This window comes from Amblyraja radiata, chromosome 32 (genome assembly GCF_010909765.2).
Source record: "Amblyraja radiata isolate CabotCenter1 chromosome 32, sAmbRad1.1.pri, whole genome shotgun sequence".
Taxonomy (NCBI): domain Eukaryota; kingdom Metazoa; phylum Chordata; class Chondrichthyes; order Rajiformes; family Rajidae; genus Amblyraja; species Amblyraja radiata.
This window is the reverse complement of record NC_045987.1, coordinates 21,522,539-21,540,599: the sequence shown is the minus strand read 5'-3', so window position 1 is coordinate 21,540,599 and position 18,061 is coordinate 21,522,539. Positions and strand designations below refer to the sequence as shown.

The following is an 18,061-nucleotide window of genomic DNA, read 5'->3' as shown; positions in this document are numbered from 1 at the left end:
GCGACTAAAAATAGTAGGAAACTGGCTCAATACCTAAAATAACTTGCAATCTATAAATAATTTTCTTGTTTTTGCAGCTATAGTAAAAACTATGAATTACATTGTCATCTTAATTGCTCCATATCAGCAAGTGTAATTTCTGTTTATTTTTACACATTTCTAATATTCTTAAAACTGTATTCACGTTTGTTATTAGATGCTGCTGGAATATTTTTATAGATGGGGCTATTACCATTTCCTCCTTTTCAGTTTGTTGCAATTTAGATCTCCTTAAAAACTGCAGAATATGCTTTGTCTTTTGGTCATAGAAAAAAATTGTTAAATAACCCTTTGGCTAAAGTATCGTTTGGTTTCATCAACATCGTTTCTACTTCAATGTATATCTAACATTTACTCAAAGACTAAAATAATATTGCATAAATGACTGCAATATTTGCAACTTACTGTTGCGAATATAAGCTGATATGTACTTGGAATCAAACCTATAAAATGTCCCATATTCCAAACATTCAGCATTCTTTTTGAGGCAATATTAACTGTTGAAGAATAATATTATTGTTCTACCGGGTTCATTTAATTCAGTTCTGGGAATATTAACCATTTTAAAATTTAAAGTAAATCTACACCTGAATTTTTGAAACTTGCATTTACAACTTAATGCATGGATGGTTGTTATTTTTGTATATGTCAAATAATTACTGAATTACTGGCAGTATAGCAATGTTTAAAAAAATAACTTTGGTGCAATTTTCTTTATGCTTTACGATGTATATCTCAGCAGAAGCTTGACATATCTTTTATGTTCCCTTTTTGTCTCAAACTCAGACAGCTTTTGTGAGTAGCAGTGCGCGGATTAAAAGCTTTTAGACAAAAGCAGGCGCGACTTAGTGAAAAAAAGCATGGAGTATTTCCTGTCACTCAACACATTCCTTTTCACTCCCCACAAAAAAAAGCTGATCACTGTTTTCTATGTTCCTGCTTTAACTATATTTTGAGCTAGAATGGTCTTTTACTGTAAAATACATATTTCTGAAAACACAACTAAATGTAACTAGTAATCTTTTTTACAAGGCAAGTCGAGCTCACGCATGAGCACCTCACACATCCATTTTTTTCTGCACAGCAGCTGGCTGACCTGTCTCGTCCACTGATGGCCTATTGAGCGACCTGGACTGTCTGGTTTTGGCTTATGCCTTTGTCCATGTCTGGCTGAGTTCCTCTCTGTCTATATTTGTTTCACTAGACCCTTAGGCAGTAATAGTGTTTAGTTACTTTAAGATAGAGTTAGAAACAGCACGGTTTATGAAATAAAATAAGTATCTATGGGGAAACTCTTTAAAAGTTATAATTTGAAAGCAGAAAACTTTAACACTTCCAGAGTAATAAATCACGATTCTTAATCCATTCCATGTGCATATTTTTTCCAAAAGTGGTGCGTAGAGTCCTTTAGCTCAGAACAAAAGAACACGTGCTGAAACAGTACTTCAGATACAGCAACAGTATTTGACCAGTATAATCTTAAAACCCACTTCCTCGGCATAACGTTTTTGCATATTTTTTTTCTAGTTAGGAACAATAAGTAAAATTCTTACCCCAGCAGCAGCGAAGGAGACCACTCTCGGAACAAGTTGCATTACGTCAGGCAGAATGTTGGATCTTTGTCAAAAATGTTGCAGTTACTGTAGGAAGGAAGACGTCTTCCCCACAATTGAAACTAAGTTTTTTTTAAGAAAATGGAATTATTGTTGTCAGCCGGCCTGCGCTGTGCCCGAGGTAGAGTTGAGGCATGAGTTTTGCTAGCATATATCAGCAGCTTGTGAGCCTCCCAGACAAGGCATTGATCAGCTCCAGATTTCCTTACAGCCCCTGTCTGCTTCACTGAATTGAACTATATATGACCCAAATGATGGACAGGAGCAAATTTAGTCATGTGCAGGGCTGGGACACAGACCATTCGCTGAGCTCTGGCAGTTTGGAGGCTGGCTTCGGATTGGGCCAGACCATGATCATTGAGACGTGAAGCCCTTACCATTCAAACCCTGTTATATAGGGATGGCTGTTTGGGTGTCTGGCTCCCAGCAATTGTCATAGAAAGCTCTTAAGTAATTATTCTCTCCCTTGCTGGAATGAGTAAGGAGAAACTTGGTTTTGCTGTCATTCCCGTAGACGAATGCTGTATGGATGTAATAAGGTACATTTTTAGAGCAGGAAAATAGACAAATAAATCTTTTAAAATCATATATATCATGTTATCTTTTGAAAATAAATGTGTTAAAGATAACAGCTGGCTTAAATATTTGAAATTGTTCTAAACTTACAGCTTTTGCTTAGTAAGAGATCTTATGAATTTGTGCAAGCTTGCCTGAAAAGAAATTCGTCTTTTGTTTTTGAAGTTAAAAGCATGTTTATGGGAGTTTTAACTAACTTTCACGATTGTATTTCTTTAAAATTACAGGCAGGTTTTTACGATAAGCATATTGTTTCACATTTTAGAGGTTTTGCCAGATCAATTTTCTTGGATGATGTTATCCAATTTTATACTAAGAAATTCTGTACAATTATAATGTTATGGTCTGCATAAATCTTGTTTTATTCTCCTTATGAAACAAAATTTAATTAAACATGCCTTATTTAAAAAAAAAAAAATTGTTTCCTGTCATATAACAAATGGAGTAGAACTATTACTGCAAAATATCTTTCTAAAATCTTGGAATATCTGAATTTAAAAACTGATTGAAGAAGTATGAGTATTTCTTTATTAAAAAAAATATAATTCATATTTTTCTACAACTGTTCAAAATTTGCTTTGAAAATCTCATTTGAAACGCGTAAATTAACGTGGAATAGATATATGTGAATATCATGTTCCAAAATGCCCATTTAAAAGTATTTGGTATGATAAGCAAGCTTTGACGGTTTTTGTTTTAAGTATTAAGTTCACCTGCTGAAATCTCTTTATCAAAAGCATTCAAGGAAATGATTCTACAAAAATGACCAGCAGTTCATAATGCAAAAGATTGTTTCCATAATATGCTTGTGTTTCTTATTAAAGGTTGAAATACACGTTTCAATTTAAACATGGGTGTGTAGCAATGGCATTTCATTTGTATCCCTTTTGAAATATTTGATAATAGAAGTGCTCAGTACCTATGAGAAGCAAATCATTGGGATGTTACCTATACTTTTTATAAAGTTTTATTTTTCAAATCTCTTTTATAAAAAAAAATAAAAAAAAATAAATAAAATTAATTGTCTCATGCCACTAAGTACTGAACTGAGAAAAAGGGTGTCTTAATAACCCCAACCTTCGGAGAGCTGTGACATAGCATTTAATCGTACTAGACATTTGGATGCGACTCTTGTCAGCTTGCCAGAACTATTGGACTTGGAAATTTGGTTCTAGTCGTTTTAAACCACTGTAAAAATGGGTCACAAATATCTTGCAGTAATGGCATTTGCATTTAAGACTGAATACTCTGCAAATTTTGTGTATAATTATTTGTACCCCATGGAATATACGCATGCCCAATTCAGTTTCTATTTAAGTAAAAAAAGAACCATGCCAAATTTGAAAGCTTGATAGTGAATAGTCATTCAGAGTTAATCTACCATGTATATTTATATTTTGAACTAAATCACTTATATTGTAGTGACTAAAGCCAAACAAAGTGTTAGGAAGATGTGTTAGGAAGACCTTATTAAGATCACATTTCATATTTTTAATATTGTGTGCTTATTTTATTTTATAACTGTGGCGAGCTTTCTTTCTTATACTTTGTTAGATTTCATTCCTTAATGTGCTCAACCACAATGCAGAAGTTTGTCTTGACATCATCCATTGGGTAAATCATGTATTCTATAATGACTTCTGTTCCCCGTTCCCTCAATGTACCACTGGAGGACACATAATAGTTATCCATGATACGCTCCTATTTCCCATCTGCGTCATTAACATCATCTGAAATTAAAGTTTGATCGTGTGCTGATGACATCCAGTCTGTCTCGCACCTCATTTGTCAATGACTTCATTAACTTTGAGTTGTCTGATATTTAATATTTGCTGAGAGAAAATTATGTTTTGACCATGGAAGACTAAATAATTTCTTTGGTTCCAGTCAGAAACTCCACTTTTTACCTGGTAACCCTGTCCATTTCCTTAGTAATTGTTCATGGCTGAATCAGATGCTTGAAAACTTAATTTCCTATTTCCTGAGCTGAGCTTTGAGTGCATCCTTTCCATCAGCAAGACTGGTTACTTCCACTTTGATGCCGCTCACCACCACCATTGCTTCAACTCATCTGCTGCATCAAGCATGCCTTTTCAAGATGTTGACAAATTTGACAATTCCAGTATTCTCAAGTCCTTATTTCCATCATCTGTGAGAACATATACAAAACCCTACTGCCCTTTTTCCTAACTCCTGCCAAATTCCACATTTGCTGACCTTCATTAACTCCTGGTGTAAGAATTAGTGGATTTTTAAATTGTTTTCCTTGTAAATGGTAGAACCAATAGAGACCTTTATAGAATAGCAAACTGATTTGGCTTTATTAAGAGACAAGAGTAGAAAAGTCAAAAAGCTATGTTAAACCTTTAAAACACTGGTTAAGCATTTACTGGTATATTTGGTTAAATATTGGACATGTACGGTAAGATGTTCGACAAGATTTGCCAGAATGCAACCAGAGAAGGAGTTAATTCATCTAACAAGATTAGAGAAACTGGTGTTATAATAGAGATGATTTAAAAAGATAACGATTTGCACGGACAAGATGAATAGAAGGGCTTGTTTCTGTTTCTTAATATCTAAGGAATATTGATCCAGTGGCAATCAAACTGATTCAAAACGATTGCCTAAATATTGAGGCAACTAAATAAAGCTTAATTTAACCGGCAAGTTATGAATCATAATGCACTGCCTGGAAGGGTGAATGTGGATGTAAAACGGATTTGGATTAAAACCATGGCGGGAGTGGGACAAATGGTCAATCTGTACCAAAACACAGGCTTGGCACAATGGGCTGAATCATTTTGTTTTGTGATTATATTCCTTTCACTGAAAACTGCAACAGGAACAAACTGTGTCTAAAGGGCCTATTCCACTTGGCGATTTTTTTCGGCGACTGTCGGCATCATCGACTGGCTTATCAGGTCACCGAAAAAGTCACGGCGTGACGCGAAGTCATGATGTATTGATGTATTTCCTCGAGTGTCGCAACATTTTTATTGTTGTCGCAGGATTTTGAAATGTTCAAAATCTTTCGGCGACCCTGAAACGTCAGTCAATGACGCTGGCAGTCGCCGAAAAAATCGCCGAGTGGGACAGTCCCTTAACGCATTATAATTCCAGTTCATTTGAATCTTTTTTTCTTTGCATTGTTCCAGGTAATTAATGTTGTGAAAGAACTGTTCAGATAATCATTTAAGTAATAAACAAAATCTATTTACACTTATGGTATATATCAGCTTGATATATTTTACTTGCGCAATATGTAACAGTGCTCTTTCTAAAATTGGGCTTGCTCTTCAAATACAATATCTTCAGTGGTGTAATTCTGATTTTCTGTCTTGCCTGCTAAATAATATCAGGATCACTGTCTCGCAACATCACTGCTGCTGTACCATACAGATATAAAAGACGTATTACAATTAAATGATGTTATTTCAGTACCCAAGAAAGCCAGTCACAGTAAAACAATAGATTATTAAATATAGTTTCCTTTATCAGCTTCACAGTTCCAAATGATAGGGAAATTGGCTTTAGATTATTTAACCGAATATATAGTAATATATTAATTTGATCTTCATATGCTCATTTGTAAAGCGATGTTGTGCAAAGACATACTTCAGATGCGCAATATAATTTCGATAATAAATAAAGTAGAATTTGAGCTTTCAGAATTTGACATTGCTGAACCAAATAGTTCTACTCCCTGTGTTCTGAATTGGTGCATATAGTAATCTTGGATCGATGTACTTGGTGAGCCATTGGTTTGACCATGTTAATTGTTAATTTTAACCCATGACTTCTCACCTCACTCCTCCACCTTGGGAATGAGACTAGCGGGTATAAAAAGTCAAGAAGAATGCTTGTATCTATTATACACCATTCTCTTTAGAATGGCATCTTGGGAGATGTGACCTTCATTGAGATTATTCCTACAGTGTGATTGGGAGAATGCTTTAATGATATCAATTACTTCATGCGGTTACCAAGGCCGATGAAACTCAGAAATAAAAGGGAGTTACTTTTTATAATCATACTTGTTGGCCTTGAGGAACAGAAATGCTACCCCAGCTTCTCAAAGAAGTGTTCATCTTCCCTTTTGTATGAACTTTCTCACCATATTCTCAACCACCAAATTTTGTGATTTGGTTCCATTCTCCCATCCCACCATTAGTAATATCTTTCCAAATTCTTCCTGCAAGAGACTAGATTTTTTTCTACCTTATGACACCTGAACTATAATATATTTTTTACTGATCTCGTGCTTACTTGTTAGCTCTCTCAAAAGCTGCTCTCACATCTCCCCAGCTCCCATTGTTTTCCAACCCATTAAAGCCTTCTGATTCTCTAGCTTTTCCACTGCTGTCCACACAACAAACCCGAGTAACGTTTCTGATTGTCTTGTGAGTGAGATCTCAAGTGAACATCATAGATCTTGAGATGCAATTTTTGATTCAGAGCAGGGGAGTTTATCCCTATACCCTCTAAAGAGGTCCAGTAAGCCATCACGTGTAGGGAAGAACTGCAGATGCTGGTTTAAATCGAAGATAGATACAAAATGCAGGAGTAACTCAGCGGGAGTTACTTTTTATATCTTAGCATCTCTGGAGGAAAGGAATGGGTGATGTTTCGGTTTGAGCCTTCTTCATACTGAAGAAGTAAGCCATCAGTTGTTTGGAGTCACCACATTAGAGTTGAATACGGATAAAGCCATTCAGACCATCTATTAATCTTGGCACTAGGTTCATGCTGTTGAACTTCCAGAGCCTTCACCACAAACGTTTTGGAGCTGCTGTCGACTTTGGATGAACTATCCTATAGATTAATCAAGCAAAAGCCTGATGTAGAGGTACTTTTAATATTTCTTTTTGTATACACTATTTATATTACTTGGGCCAAGTTAGCTATAATGCAATTTTGATTGGAGCTAGAGAACTACTTTGGACATTGACGAGCAGAAACAAAGTCCTTTCACAAACTTGAAAAAAAAAATTCTATGTGACCTTCCCAAAAAAAGAACAGTCTATCAGCTTCACCGCAGGAGGATATTAAATTGACAAGTAATCGTTTCTATTGATACTTGTGCAATGATACTCTGTTATAATAAACAATGTAACATCCAGCCTTCAGTATTTATAGCTTGCAAAAAAAATCAGCTTGAGGTTATTAAAAAGTTCTGTTTAAAAATGCAGGGAGAAAAAAAAAATTGTAATTGAGAATCAAAAATTTAACCCCCCCCCCCCCCCCCAACCTTATTTTTCCAATTGTTGCTGAGTAACAAAAATGTACTCTGACCTGAGAGTCTCTGGTCAAAAATTGCTTAATACTGTTCCTACTGTGCAGGTCTTCAAGGATGTAGCTGCTAAACCTGGTCTATGACAGGTGCTGAGTGAACCAGCAAGAGGGAAAACAAACATATTTGACACCCATTTCCCATTGCAAATGATAATAGTGGTTGGAGTGCTATGCATTTCATTTGGAGAAAATCCCTTTGATAAGCTATTACAATGATGTCTTGCCAATAAACTACAGATTCTTTAAAAGTCTCTAACTGCATATACATTTGTAATTTAACCTAACTTGTTCCAACTGTGCACAAGGTGATTAATGATCAGGTACATTTTACTTTTTTTTGCTGTTTATTGATTCAATGATTCAGTGATACTTTATTGTCACTTGTAATAGCATGTTTCAGCTCACTATTGACACATGCTGCATTCATCTTAAACTTGCCAGTGAATTGCAAGTCATAGTGGAAAGTTAGGAAAAACACAGAATGCTGGAATAACTCGATCGGTCTGGCAGCATCCCTGAAGAGCATGGATAGATAATGTTTCAGGTAGGCACCCTTTTTCAGACTCAGGATAAACTGTCTGATGCATGCACCAAATTCAGTATGGCTGCCATGATCAATAACATAGTTGTCATGGCACAGACTATTAGCTATAACTGGATGCTGTAGATAACCTGTTGATCAGTTTCTGTACCCTGTTGGGCACTTCCGGCCATTGTAGGCTGGGAGATGGGAACATGTGCTTCAAGACTGTGTGATAAGTTGTTCTTTGGCCAAGACACAAGATGTTTAAAAATTCACTGATAACATTAGAGTATAGAGTGTGGGCATATCGTATGCTTGCCTTTATTGGTCAGAACATTGAGTACATTGTCAAAGTCCCGAGCAGCTCTCAGATTTTGGTTAGACTGTATTTGGAGTGTTATGTGGAGCTCTGGGTTACCCCATTCCAGGAAGGATCTGGAGATGGTGCAGAAGAGGTTACCAGAAGCTGCCTGGATTAGAGGCTATTAGCTACAAGGTGAGGTTGAACAAACATGGATTGTTTTCTCTGGAGTATTAAAGGTTTAGGGGACACCTGATGTATATACATTTGTGAGAGGCAGAGATAGGATAAACGGGGAGAACTTTTTACCCAGGGTAGAAATGTCAAAGACTAGAGGGCATAGCTTTAAGGTGAGGGGGCAAAGTTGAAAGGACATGTGCAGTGTAATTATTTTGTGCGGAGAGGATGGTGGATGACTGGGATATGCTGCCATGTGTGGTGCTGAAGGCAGATATGATGGTGGCATTTAGGCGGCATTTCCCCCCCAATCACCACTTCACACCCACTTACAGCCTGACCTCAGTCTGCAAAGACCAGGCCCTCGTCCACGACCCACCCCCTCCTTGCTGCCCAATATCAGTCTGGCCACTTCTCCATCACTAACAATAGCAATTGACTACGTGGAAAAGCTTTTCAGGAGATGGAAAAGCCGGAAATCTCCAGGACTGGAGAATGTTTCCCACTCTACCCTCATGCTCTGTGCCGAACAACTGGCACCAGTCTACACAGACATTTTTAATCTGTCCCAGCAAACCTGCACTGTCCCTGCCTGCTTTAAAGTCTTCACTATTGTTCCCGTACCCAAAAAGCCAAGGATTACTGGTCTTAATGACTACAGGCCTGTTGCACTGACCTCTGTAATCATGAAGACCCTTGAAAGACTTGGGCTGGCCCACATGAAAAATATCACAAATCCCCTGCTGGATCCCCTGCAGTTTGCATACCGGGCAAATAGATCAGTGGATGACGCAGTCAACCTAGGCCTGCACTTCATCCTCCAGCATCTAGACCGCCAGGGACCTATGCAAGAATTTTGTGTGTGGATATTAGCTCTGCATTCAACACCATTATGCCAGAGCTACTACACTCCAAACTATCCCAGTTGACAGTGCCTGAACCCCTCTATCAGTGGATCACCAACTTCCTGACAGACGGGAAGCAGCATGTGAGGTTGGGAAAACACACCTCGGACCCACTGACCTTCAGCATAGGAGCACCGCAAGGCTGCGTACTCTCCCCTCTCCTTTACTCTCTCTACACCAACGACTGTACCTCCACAGACTCCTCTGTCAAGCTTCAAGTTCAAGTTAGTTTATTGTCATGTGTCCCTGTATAGGACAATGAAATTCTTGCTTTGCTTAAGCACACAGAAAATAGTAGGCATTTACTACAAAACAGATAAACGTTCTCAAGTTTGTGGACGACACAGCCCTCATTGGACTGATCCAGGATGGGGAAGAATCTGCCTACAGATAGGAAGTGACACAGCTGGCGTCCTGGTGCCATCGCAACAACCTGGAGCTCAATGCTCTTAAGATGGTGGAATTGATGTACACTTCAGGAGAGCTCCCCCGACCCTCCCCCCTCCCCCCACTCACCATCAACAATACCACAGTCACATCTGTGGAGTCATTTAAGGTCCTTGGAACCATCATGTCCAGAGACCTTATGGGAGGCCACCATCGACTCCACAGCCAAAAAACCCAACAGAGGATGTACTTTCTGTGGCTGTTGAGAAAACACAATCTGCCACAGGCAATGATGGTCCAGTTTTATACTGCCTTCATAGAGTCTGTCCTCACCCCTATCATGGTCTGGTTTAGCTCAGCCACCAAGCACGACATCTGGAGGCTGCAGCGCATCATTTGTTCAGCCGAGAAGGTTGTTGGCTGCAACCTTCCTTCCATCGACGAACTGTACACTGCGAGGTCCAGGAAGAGAGCGGGTAAGATCATCTCTGACCCCTCTGACCCTGGCCACAAACTCTTTGAAGTACTTCCCTCTGGAAGGCGACTCCGGACTGTCAAAGCCGCCACCCCAGGCATAAAAACGGCTTTTTTCCTTGAGCAGTTGCTCTCCTCAACAGTGAAGAGTCTTGGGCTCTGTTATTTTATTTCATTCTTCACATGTTTAAATTATAATGTTTTAATTTTAATTGTCTACTGTATATCGTGTTGTTACTTGCGAGCAAAGCACCATGGCAAATTCCTTGTATGTATACATACTTGGTTAATAAATTTATTCAATTCAATTTAGATAGGTACATGGATATGCAGGGAATGGCAGAATATGGTTCATGTGCAGGTAGATGGAATTTGTTTTTTGTAGCATGTTCAACACAAACATTTCCTGTGCTGTATTGTTCCCAAATGTCAGCTGAGTTGTAGTTGACGTCACTGCAGATATCCACCAGAGAGCCCATGCTGCCCCTTTTGCCAGGCCAAATGACAGCGGGAAGGGTTGCCGCTTGGGGGTTCATCCTAAAATGGATACTGGTACCATTGAGAAACTGACTGGAGTTTCATCCGTCAGGTTTCCAGTGCAAGGCTTTTACAAAACGTTGAATGTTTGAGAGCTTATGGTACCTCATCAAAAATAAACACGTTATATAGAGCACACTAAAGTTCTGCAATATGACTTTTGGCTGGTCTATAGATGCCACTATTACAATACAATACAAAAAGACTATCCTGTTGATATTGGGAGCTAAAAGTAGGCTGAACATGGAATCTACATGCAGTGGATGCAAAATGTGACAGACTTTTTTTTTGTCCTATCATTTGCATCTGGGCCAGAAAATCAATGCTCGTGAGTCCCTCATCCCTGAGTGATGTAGTTTCCCGAATGGAGTGAGTGAGAGAACTGGGGATTCATATGCTAATTGTGAAAATACATTGACTTTCTGGAATGTTGTGTGGGGGGGCTGTTTTGTCCATTGTAATGTTTTGAGATTAAAAACAAATATTTGTAGTGGAAATGATTTTAGTTTAAGTTGTATTGCAATGTTATAATCTTAATATTTTAATTTCAGTTTGCAAGGAGTTATGTGTGTGAGAAAGAGAGCGAGAATGAGGTGGGGCTGGAGATTACAGCCTGCGGGTGGTGGTGGGGGGGTAAATCTCAGATGTTATTTAGAACATATTAGTTAAGATGCCTGATGAATCCACGTTTAAAACATGAGTACTTACATATATCATCAGCATGAGACAATTGAATCATTGAAAGCCATTGGCACCTTTCTTCAAAGAGTAGATACAGTGATGTTACCATTGATTTCATACCAAAGTAGTGGGAGCATTATCGTTCAATGTGATAAATCAAATTGGCACTTTAGAGAGCTAGGTGAAATGAAAACCAGCAGCTATTTTTGACGTCATATCACTTGAGAAGTTTGATTGCATTAAGAATTTGAAACGGTTAGAATTATTGGATGTTAAAACATGGAATGGTACAGCACAGGAACAGGCCCTTCGGCCCACAATGTCCATGCTGAGCATGAAGCCAAATTAATCTAATCTCTGTTTACACGTGATCCATATCCCTCCATTCTCTATCTAAAAGCCATTAAATGCCCCTGTTGTGTCTGCCTCCACCACCACCCCTTCCAGTGCATTCCAGGCACCCACCACTCCTTGTGTGTGAAAATAAAATCTTCCCCATATATCTCCTTTAAACTTTGCCCTTCTCACCTTAAAGCTATCTCCTCTAGTCTTCAACATTTCCACCCTTGGTAAAAGGTTCTGTGCCTCCCATAATTCTATATAATTCCAGCAGATCTCCCCTGAATCTCCCTTACATCAGGTCTCCCCCTCAACCTCATCCAAGTAAATTTCACTGTTGCATTCTTGTAAGGAAGATTACGCTCCAAAGGTGAATGATTACTTCCTGTGGGGGTTGGTGGTGGGGATAGAGGAGAAACATACTGGTGGCCAAGGGACAGCTAGCTTTTAAAGATTTCTGTAGTAATAAAGTTATTTGGTTTTATTTATTTTGTTTATAATATGAAGTGCTAATAAATAATGTGTTAAACGTAAATGGAAAGCAATCTCTTTTATTAGTTTACGATCATCTGAGGGGACATATAACTGATTCATTGAGAAGTTACAGAAATTTATGTACAAAAAACAACAGGCTTTACTATTATGACCTTTGGGTCATACTATAATTAACTAGGTAATAGGTAATAAAGATTTCTGTTCACATTTCAAACAAAATCGTGTTTGTTTCCTTGAATGGTGATGCTGAATCTGAGGGAATATATAGTGCAGATCTAATCAAAGACCCAGCAGGATTGTTCCTTCTCTGGTCTATCCTGTTATGGACTTCGAAGACATAGAAAATGCATTAGGTTTTGGAGCCTAAGGTCAATAAACTGTCTTCATTAATATTAGAGGTAAAATGCTGCTTTTAATGTTACTGGCTGTACCATTGGGACCACGCAGCAACCTGTGTGCTGCATTGCTGCAATTTATGATCAATAAACTTAACTAGGGGCAGGAAAAGACACTTTAGATTGAGGATGTAAGAAGAATAGCAGTTGTGAAGTAGATCAACAGAGATTTCTAAGTTAAAGTGAATGACAGGCTAAAAAAGGTTTAGATTTGCATGTTTGCAGAGAAATTGAATGTTATAAAAGATGGAAAATAGCTTTGGCATTATTTTCCAATGGCGAAGTGTTGGGTGAAGATAAATGGAAGGATTTAATATTGCTTGTACACATGCACAGGAACAACACAAAATCAATTATCAATCATGGAAAGAGCAAGGGATTCTAGTGTGAAAATCATTGCCTCTTTACATGTTCCACTTTTAGTTTTGTTTTTATAAGAATGTTTCACTTCAGTTAGTTAATTGTGCTCTATTTTCTTTTGTCTTTCAAAAATATTTTGCTGATGCCTTACAAAAATCAAAAACACCCATTCATTAAAGTAAAAAACAGTCCGGTAGAATTTGGGCAGCATCTATAGAGGCAAATGAGCAGATGCTAAGTTCCTCTAGCTCTATTTTTTTTTTGCGCAAGATTCCAGCATCTACAGTCTCTTATATTTCCATTCGTTAAAGTAACCCTGTTATATTTTATCTCAGAATTACTTTGAGAGAGCTATTCAGTTAGTCCTATTCTGCCAAATTTTCACATAAATTTGAGCAGATTAATGGTGTGATCTATTACTAAATTTATGTAGATTACAATCACTGTTGGCCCCATACTGTTAGCATTTTGCTTGATATCAAGTATCGTCTGCTTGCTACAGCTGCCTTACTAATTTACATGATTTTGTGTTTCAATATTTTTTTGAAGTTTGTTTGAACAATATTTGCCATCTTCTGATTTGATGCTGACTGTCCCTACTTTACAAGGTCTAAAAGAGTTGCTTTTGTTGTCTTAATGATTACAGAGTAACTTCCATCTGGTCACATTTTTGTTAACTTTTCAGTTTCTTTATAGAGCACTAGACCAGGTGCCCATAGCCACCAACTGTGCAATGGCGGCTCATTTCCCCTTTAATCCCCAGCACTCCCTTCCCCTCCTCTTCAGCCTCCCTGTTTTTAAACTTTAAAAACTTGCTGGCAGGACTCGGTGTGGATTTGGCAAGGATTTGGATCCCATTTTGATGTCATAACTGTAACTGCCAGTGTGCAGATGGAAGACATTTTTCTAAAACTAGATTTTGTAAAGTTAAAAATGTGAATAACTTGTAAAATACAACATCAATTTGAACGGAACTTGTTGAAAACACACCACAGGACAATTGTGAGTAAGGTGGTGGAAAAAATGTTGTGCTATCATGTACCGTTTTGGCGTAATTTCAGGATCTCACTCACTCAATCACTCACTCACACGCAGACATCCAAACAAACAAGATGAGAGTTTTAGTGGGTGGGGATTTTGTTTATTGAGACAAAGGTATTGAAGATCAAGCCCTCAGACGTTGCAAAAAACAGTTGATAGCATTCTCCTTCCGGAATTGTGGCTTCCCTTCTGCCATAAATTGGTGGAGGCCTTGCATATATTTCCTCCATTTTCCATACATCTGATCTGAACCTTCCCTTCCCCGGGCAGAACAGCAAGTGAGTTCCCTTGGTCGTAGTGTTTCACCACAGAAGCCTTTCCATTAACACATCTTTTTCTGCCAGCTCAAATAAAACCTCACCAGCAATGGTTCAATGATACTTTATTATCACATGAACAACGTACAGTGAAATATCTGTTTTGCAAGCAGTTGAGTGAAAAATATAACTAAATATACGCACAATCATAGGTAGGTACAGTTGTATAGGAATTGTGCATTGATATGGTATATAAGAGTCACTATGTTTTGGCACCATTTCTCTAGATTCAAGTCTAAAGTTGTTATAAATTTGAGTTCTTAACGGCCATAAAGGGCTTTTGTCCTGGTGGCATTGCAGGGTCGGCCTGGCCAAGCAAAGTTGTTGGTGTCCTCAACCAATCCATGCCTCTACTTTCCGGGTCCGATCTGCACTCTCGGTCTCTTGGAGTGGAGCCCGAACCACTCAAGCCCCAGGCAGCTGTAGAGTCTCCAGTGGCCCACTCCACCATGCCTGGATCTGAACACCAAGCTGCAAACCATTGTTCCATGCCTCACCTGGCTACCGTTCAATCTTTGTGCTCCGGGGATGCCTCCTGCAGTTGATCTCGTAGCACCCAGAGCATTTTAGTTGTGTCTTAACTTTCCCCCCACCCTTTCTACTGTTAATAGGCTGCTCCCTTAAGGGCCTGTCGCACTTTCACGACCTCTGCCGAGTTTGCCCTTGACTCGTACTCGCAGCATGGTCGTCACGAGGTCGTAGGTAGGTCGTAGCAGGCCGTGATGCTACTTGTAGGTACTCGTGGCATCAAGTAGGTCGGGGCATTTTTCTAGCATGATGAAAAATGTCCACGAGTAAAAAAGGTTGTGAATTATGTCGTGAAAGTGGGACAGGCCCTTTCGGGTTTCGCTGATCCGCTTATCCCTCCTCACCCACCCCAAAATTCCTTGCCAGTTTGTCCTGCAGCATTTGTGCGTTCAACTTGATCTTTTGCCTCTGATGCTGCTTGTCCTGCTGCGTACTTTTTTTGTTAATGAATTATTAAGTGGAATGATGGCTACCCTATATTGTTCTGAGAACCCAACACCTACAGCAGCAACCTCAAGGCACTGGAAAAATATCACCAATTCTGTCTCCATAAATAGTCCAAATTCAGTGGAAGGATAATCAAAGTAACATCCTCTCCCAGGCCAAAATTCCCCGAATTGAGGCACCTACTTGCACTCAATTAGTTATGGCAAGCAATGTCAATCACATGCCCAACAACAGATTTAAAAAACTCTGTCCTAATCTTTGACACGGGAAACGATTATCAGCTGAAATATGGATAGAGTTGGACATGTACTCATGAACCCCTAAATAAATAACCCTTGGGAATCTTAAAGTAGAGAAGGAGAATCTGGAATAGTATTTGCTGCATTTAGAAGCCCTGAATAGATGGTGGTGAATGCAGCTCCTCACAAATCACCCTGTTCGCCACTTCATCAGGCATCTCCTGCACTGTCCATGGAATAAATAGTAACAATTCCCACGTTGGTTAAATCATTACCTATTTCAACTCTCAAAAGCACTGGAAGTTGCCCTCGATCACGAGGGACTGCTTAAGAAGGGGGGAAAAAGGTGATTTGCTGGCTGTCAGAGATTTTGGAGAGATTGCAATGTCCGAGTTTGTACTGTTCTGCTCATGTCACCCCATAATGCCAATAAAGACTTAGTTGCTCAACTCCATGCCTGACTGGCCAAGTAAGATTGGCCTCTGGGTTCAGCTGCAATACATTTAGGTCAGTGATGTATATGAATGGTGACTGTACCTCATAACTACCATTTCACATGTAATCCATGAAATACCCTTTGCAAGATTAAGGCGGAAAGTTTATATCGACAGAAATTCAGATGTGAGGAATTAGATGTTTAATAGTTTGCTTTGTTCCTGATGTAGCTTTATGCCTGAAATATCGTGACATATGTTTGATCTGGTTACAAGCTGTGCCTTTGGGCAATTCTACATGGGCCTTCGGATTTTGTCCACATCTTACTGTGTTGGATATGATCTTTCTCTTTTAGTGTACTGTGCAGCACAAAGGAGAATTTTGTTCCGCGCAAATATAAAGGTACCCTCCTCCTTCTCCATAATTGCTTATAAAGCAAACAAAACTATTTAAGGGGCCACTGCCCTAGTCATCGCATTCTTTGCATTTGTGAAAAAATGTCTAAAACATTACTTACTGTTGAGATTTGGAAGGTTAGCTCCTCTGTGATCATGTGAAGCACTGTGTGAATACAGTGAAAGCAATTTGACTTGGCATTTTGACTTTAAGGGTGTGGTTTTCTGTTAGATAATATTTCTTTGTGACTTGAACTCATTGTTTTATATTAGTAACTCACAGGACCAATTCTCTGCTCCCGGGGCAGATTCGCAAATATACCGCAATAAATTCACAATCTGTGATTTTCACCCTCAATTTTCCATCATCCAGGAGAGCTGCACTTGTGCTTTTTTGTTCAACTTTGGCTGGTCTTTGTTAGTACTAATCAGCAAGGGATTTAAAAATTATACTGCAATGAAATTGTAAATTTGGTGGTATGTTTCAGTACTATGGTACATGTTTTAGAATAAAAAGTCTTTTTTTGGAGTATCTTAATATGAGATAGTTACAATGAAATAGTGCATGTTCATTCCATTCTCCAGAAGTAATCTACGTGAGAGTAAATTTGTAGATGTCCTCTAGTTCATGCAGTTATTTCCTTTGGTAATAATTGGTGTTTATTTATTATTGTCACATAAACCAAGATACAGTGAAAAACTATATTTTGCATGCAATCCAGGGAATTCATACCATACACGCATATATCAAGAAGTATGAAAGAAATGGATTGCAGAATAAAGTGTTACAGCTACAGATTTAAAAAAATGCAAGTACCACGATGAGGTAGAAAAATGAAGTGCAGATATTAATGGTCGTGGGATGCTGGTTTGCAGGATGAACTGGGCTGCGTTCTCAACTCTCTGCGATTTCCCGTGCTCTTTGCAGAAAGAATCCTGAATAGGATACTTCCTGCAGAAATTGATGAGCCATTGAAGACATCTCAAAGATGTGCAGATTTGTAGATTAATTGGCCTCTGTAAAATTGTCTTTGATGTGCTGGGAGTGAATGAGAAAGTAGGATAACATGGAACGGATGTGATGGTGGGCCAAATATCCTGTTTGCATGCTGTATATCTAAATTAAACTAGACATGCCAAATTTCCTTAGCCTTCCAAGGAATTAGAGCCATTAGTTCTTGGCTTCTTGGCCATTATGTCAATGTAGTTGGATGAATACATTGGTGATCTTTACATCTTGGAACTTGACGTTGTCTACCATCTCCCTTCAGCATCATTGATACCTACTGGAGCAGGTACTCCACCTTGCTTCCTGAAGTCGATGACCAGCTCCTTTGTTTTACTGGCTTTGAGGGAGAGGTTATCGTCTTGACACCGTGTTACTAAGCTTTTCTTGCTAAGGAATTATTTCGATATTTCATTTTGTGAATTATAAATCATAAGCATTTGCTCAAAAACAAAGGTATTTCTACTTTATGCATGCATAAACTAATATATTCTTGATTGTACACTGTGCTGAACCGTGCCTTTCAAATGAAGTATTTATATGGAAGATAAACCAA

General features: G+C 38.7%; 1 protein-coding gene and 1 long non-coding RNA gene across 7 annotated transcripts in view; one reads left to right on the top strand and one right to left on the bottom strand.

The window, feature by feature from the left end:
- The window catches only part of LOC116990724, a 48,371-nt gene extending 46,460 nt beyond the window's left edge, over nucleotides 1-1,911 (bottom strand). For both annotated transcript variants that reach the window (XR_004416616.1, XR_004416617.1), the window contains exon 1: nucleotides 1,593-1,911. This is a non-coding gene — a long non-coding RNA (uncharacterized LOC116990724). The remainder of the gene's footprint in view (nucleotides 1-1,592) is intronic.
- nr6a1 (nuclear receptor subfamily 6 group A member 1) overlaps nucleotides 1-18,061 on the top strand; it is a 238,002-nt gene that overhangs the window by 103,954 nt on the left and 115,987 nt on the right. The gene's annotated exons all lie outside the window — the stretch shown is intronic.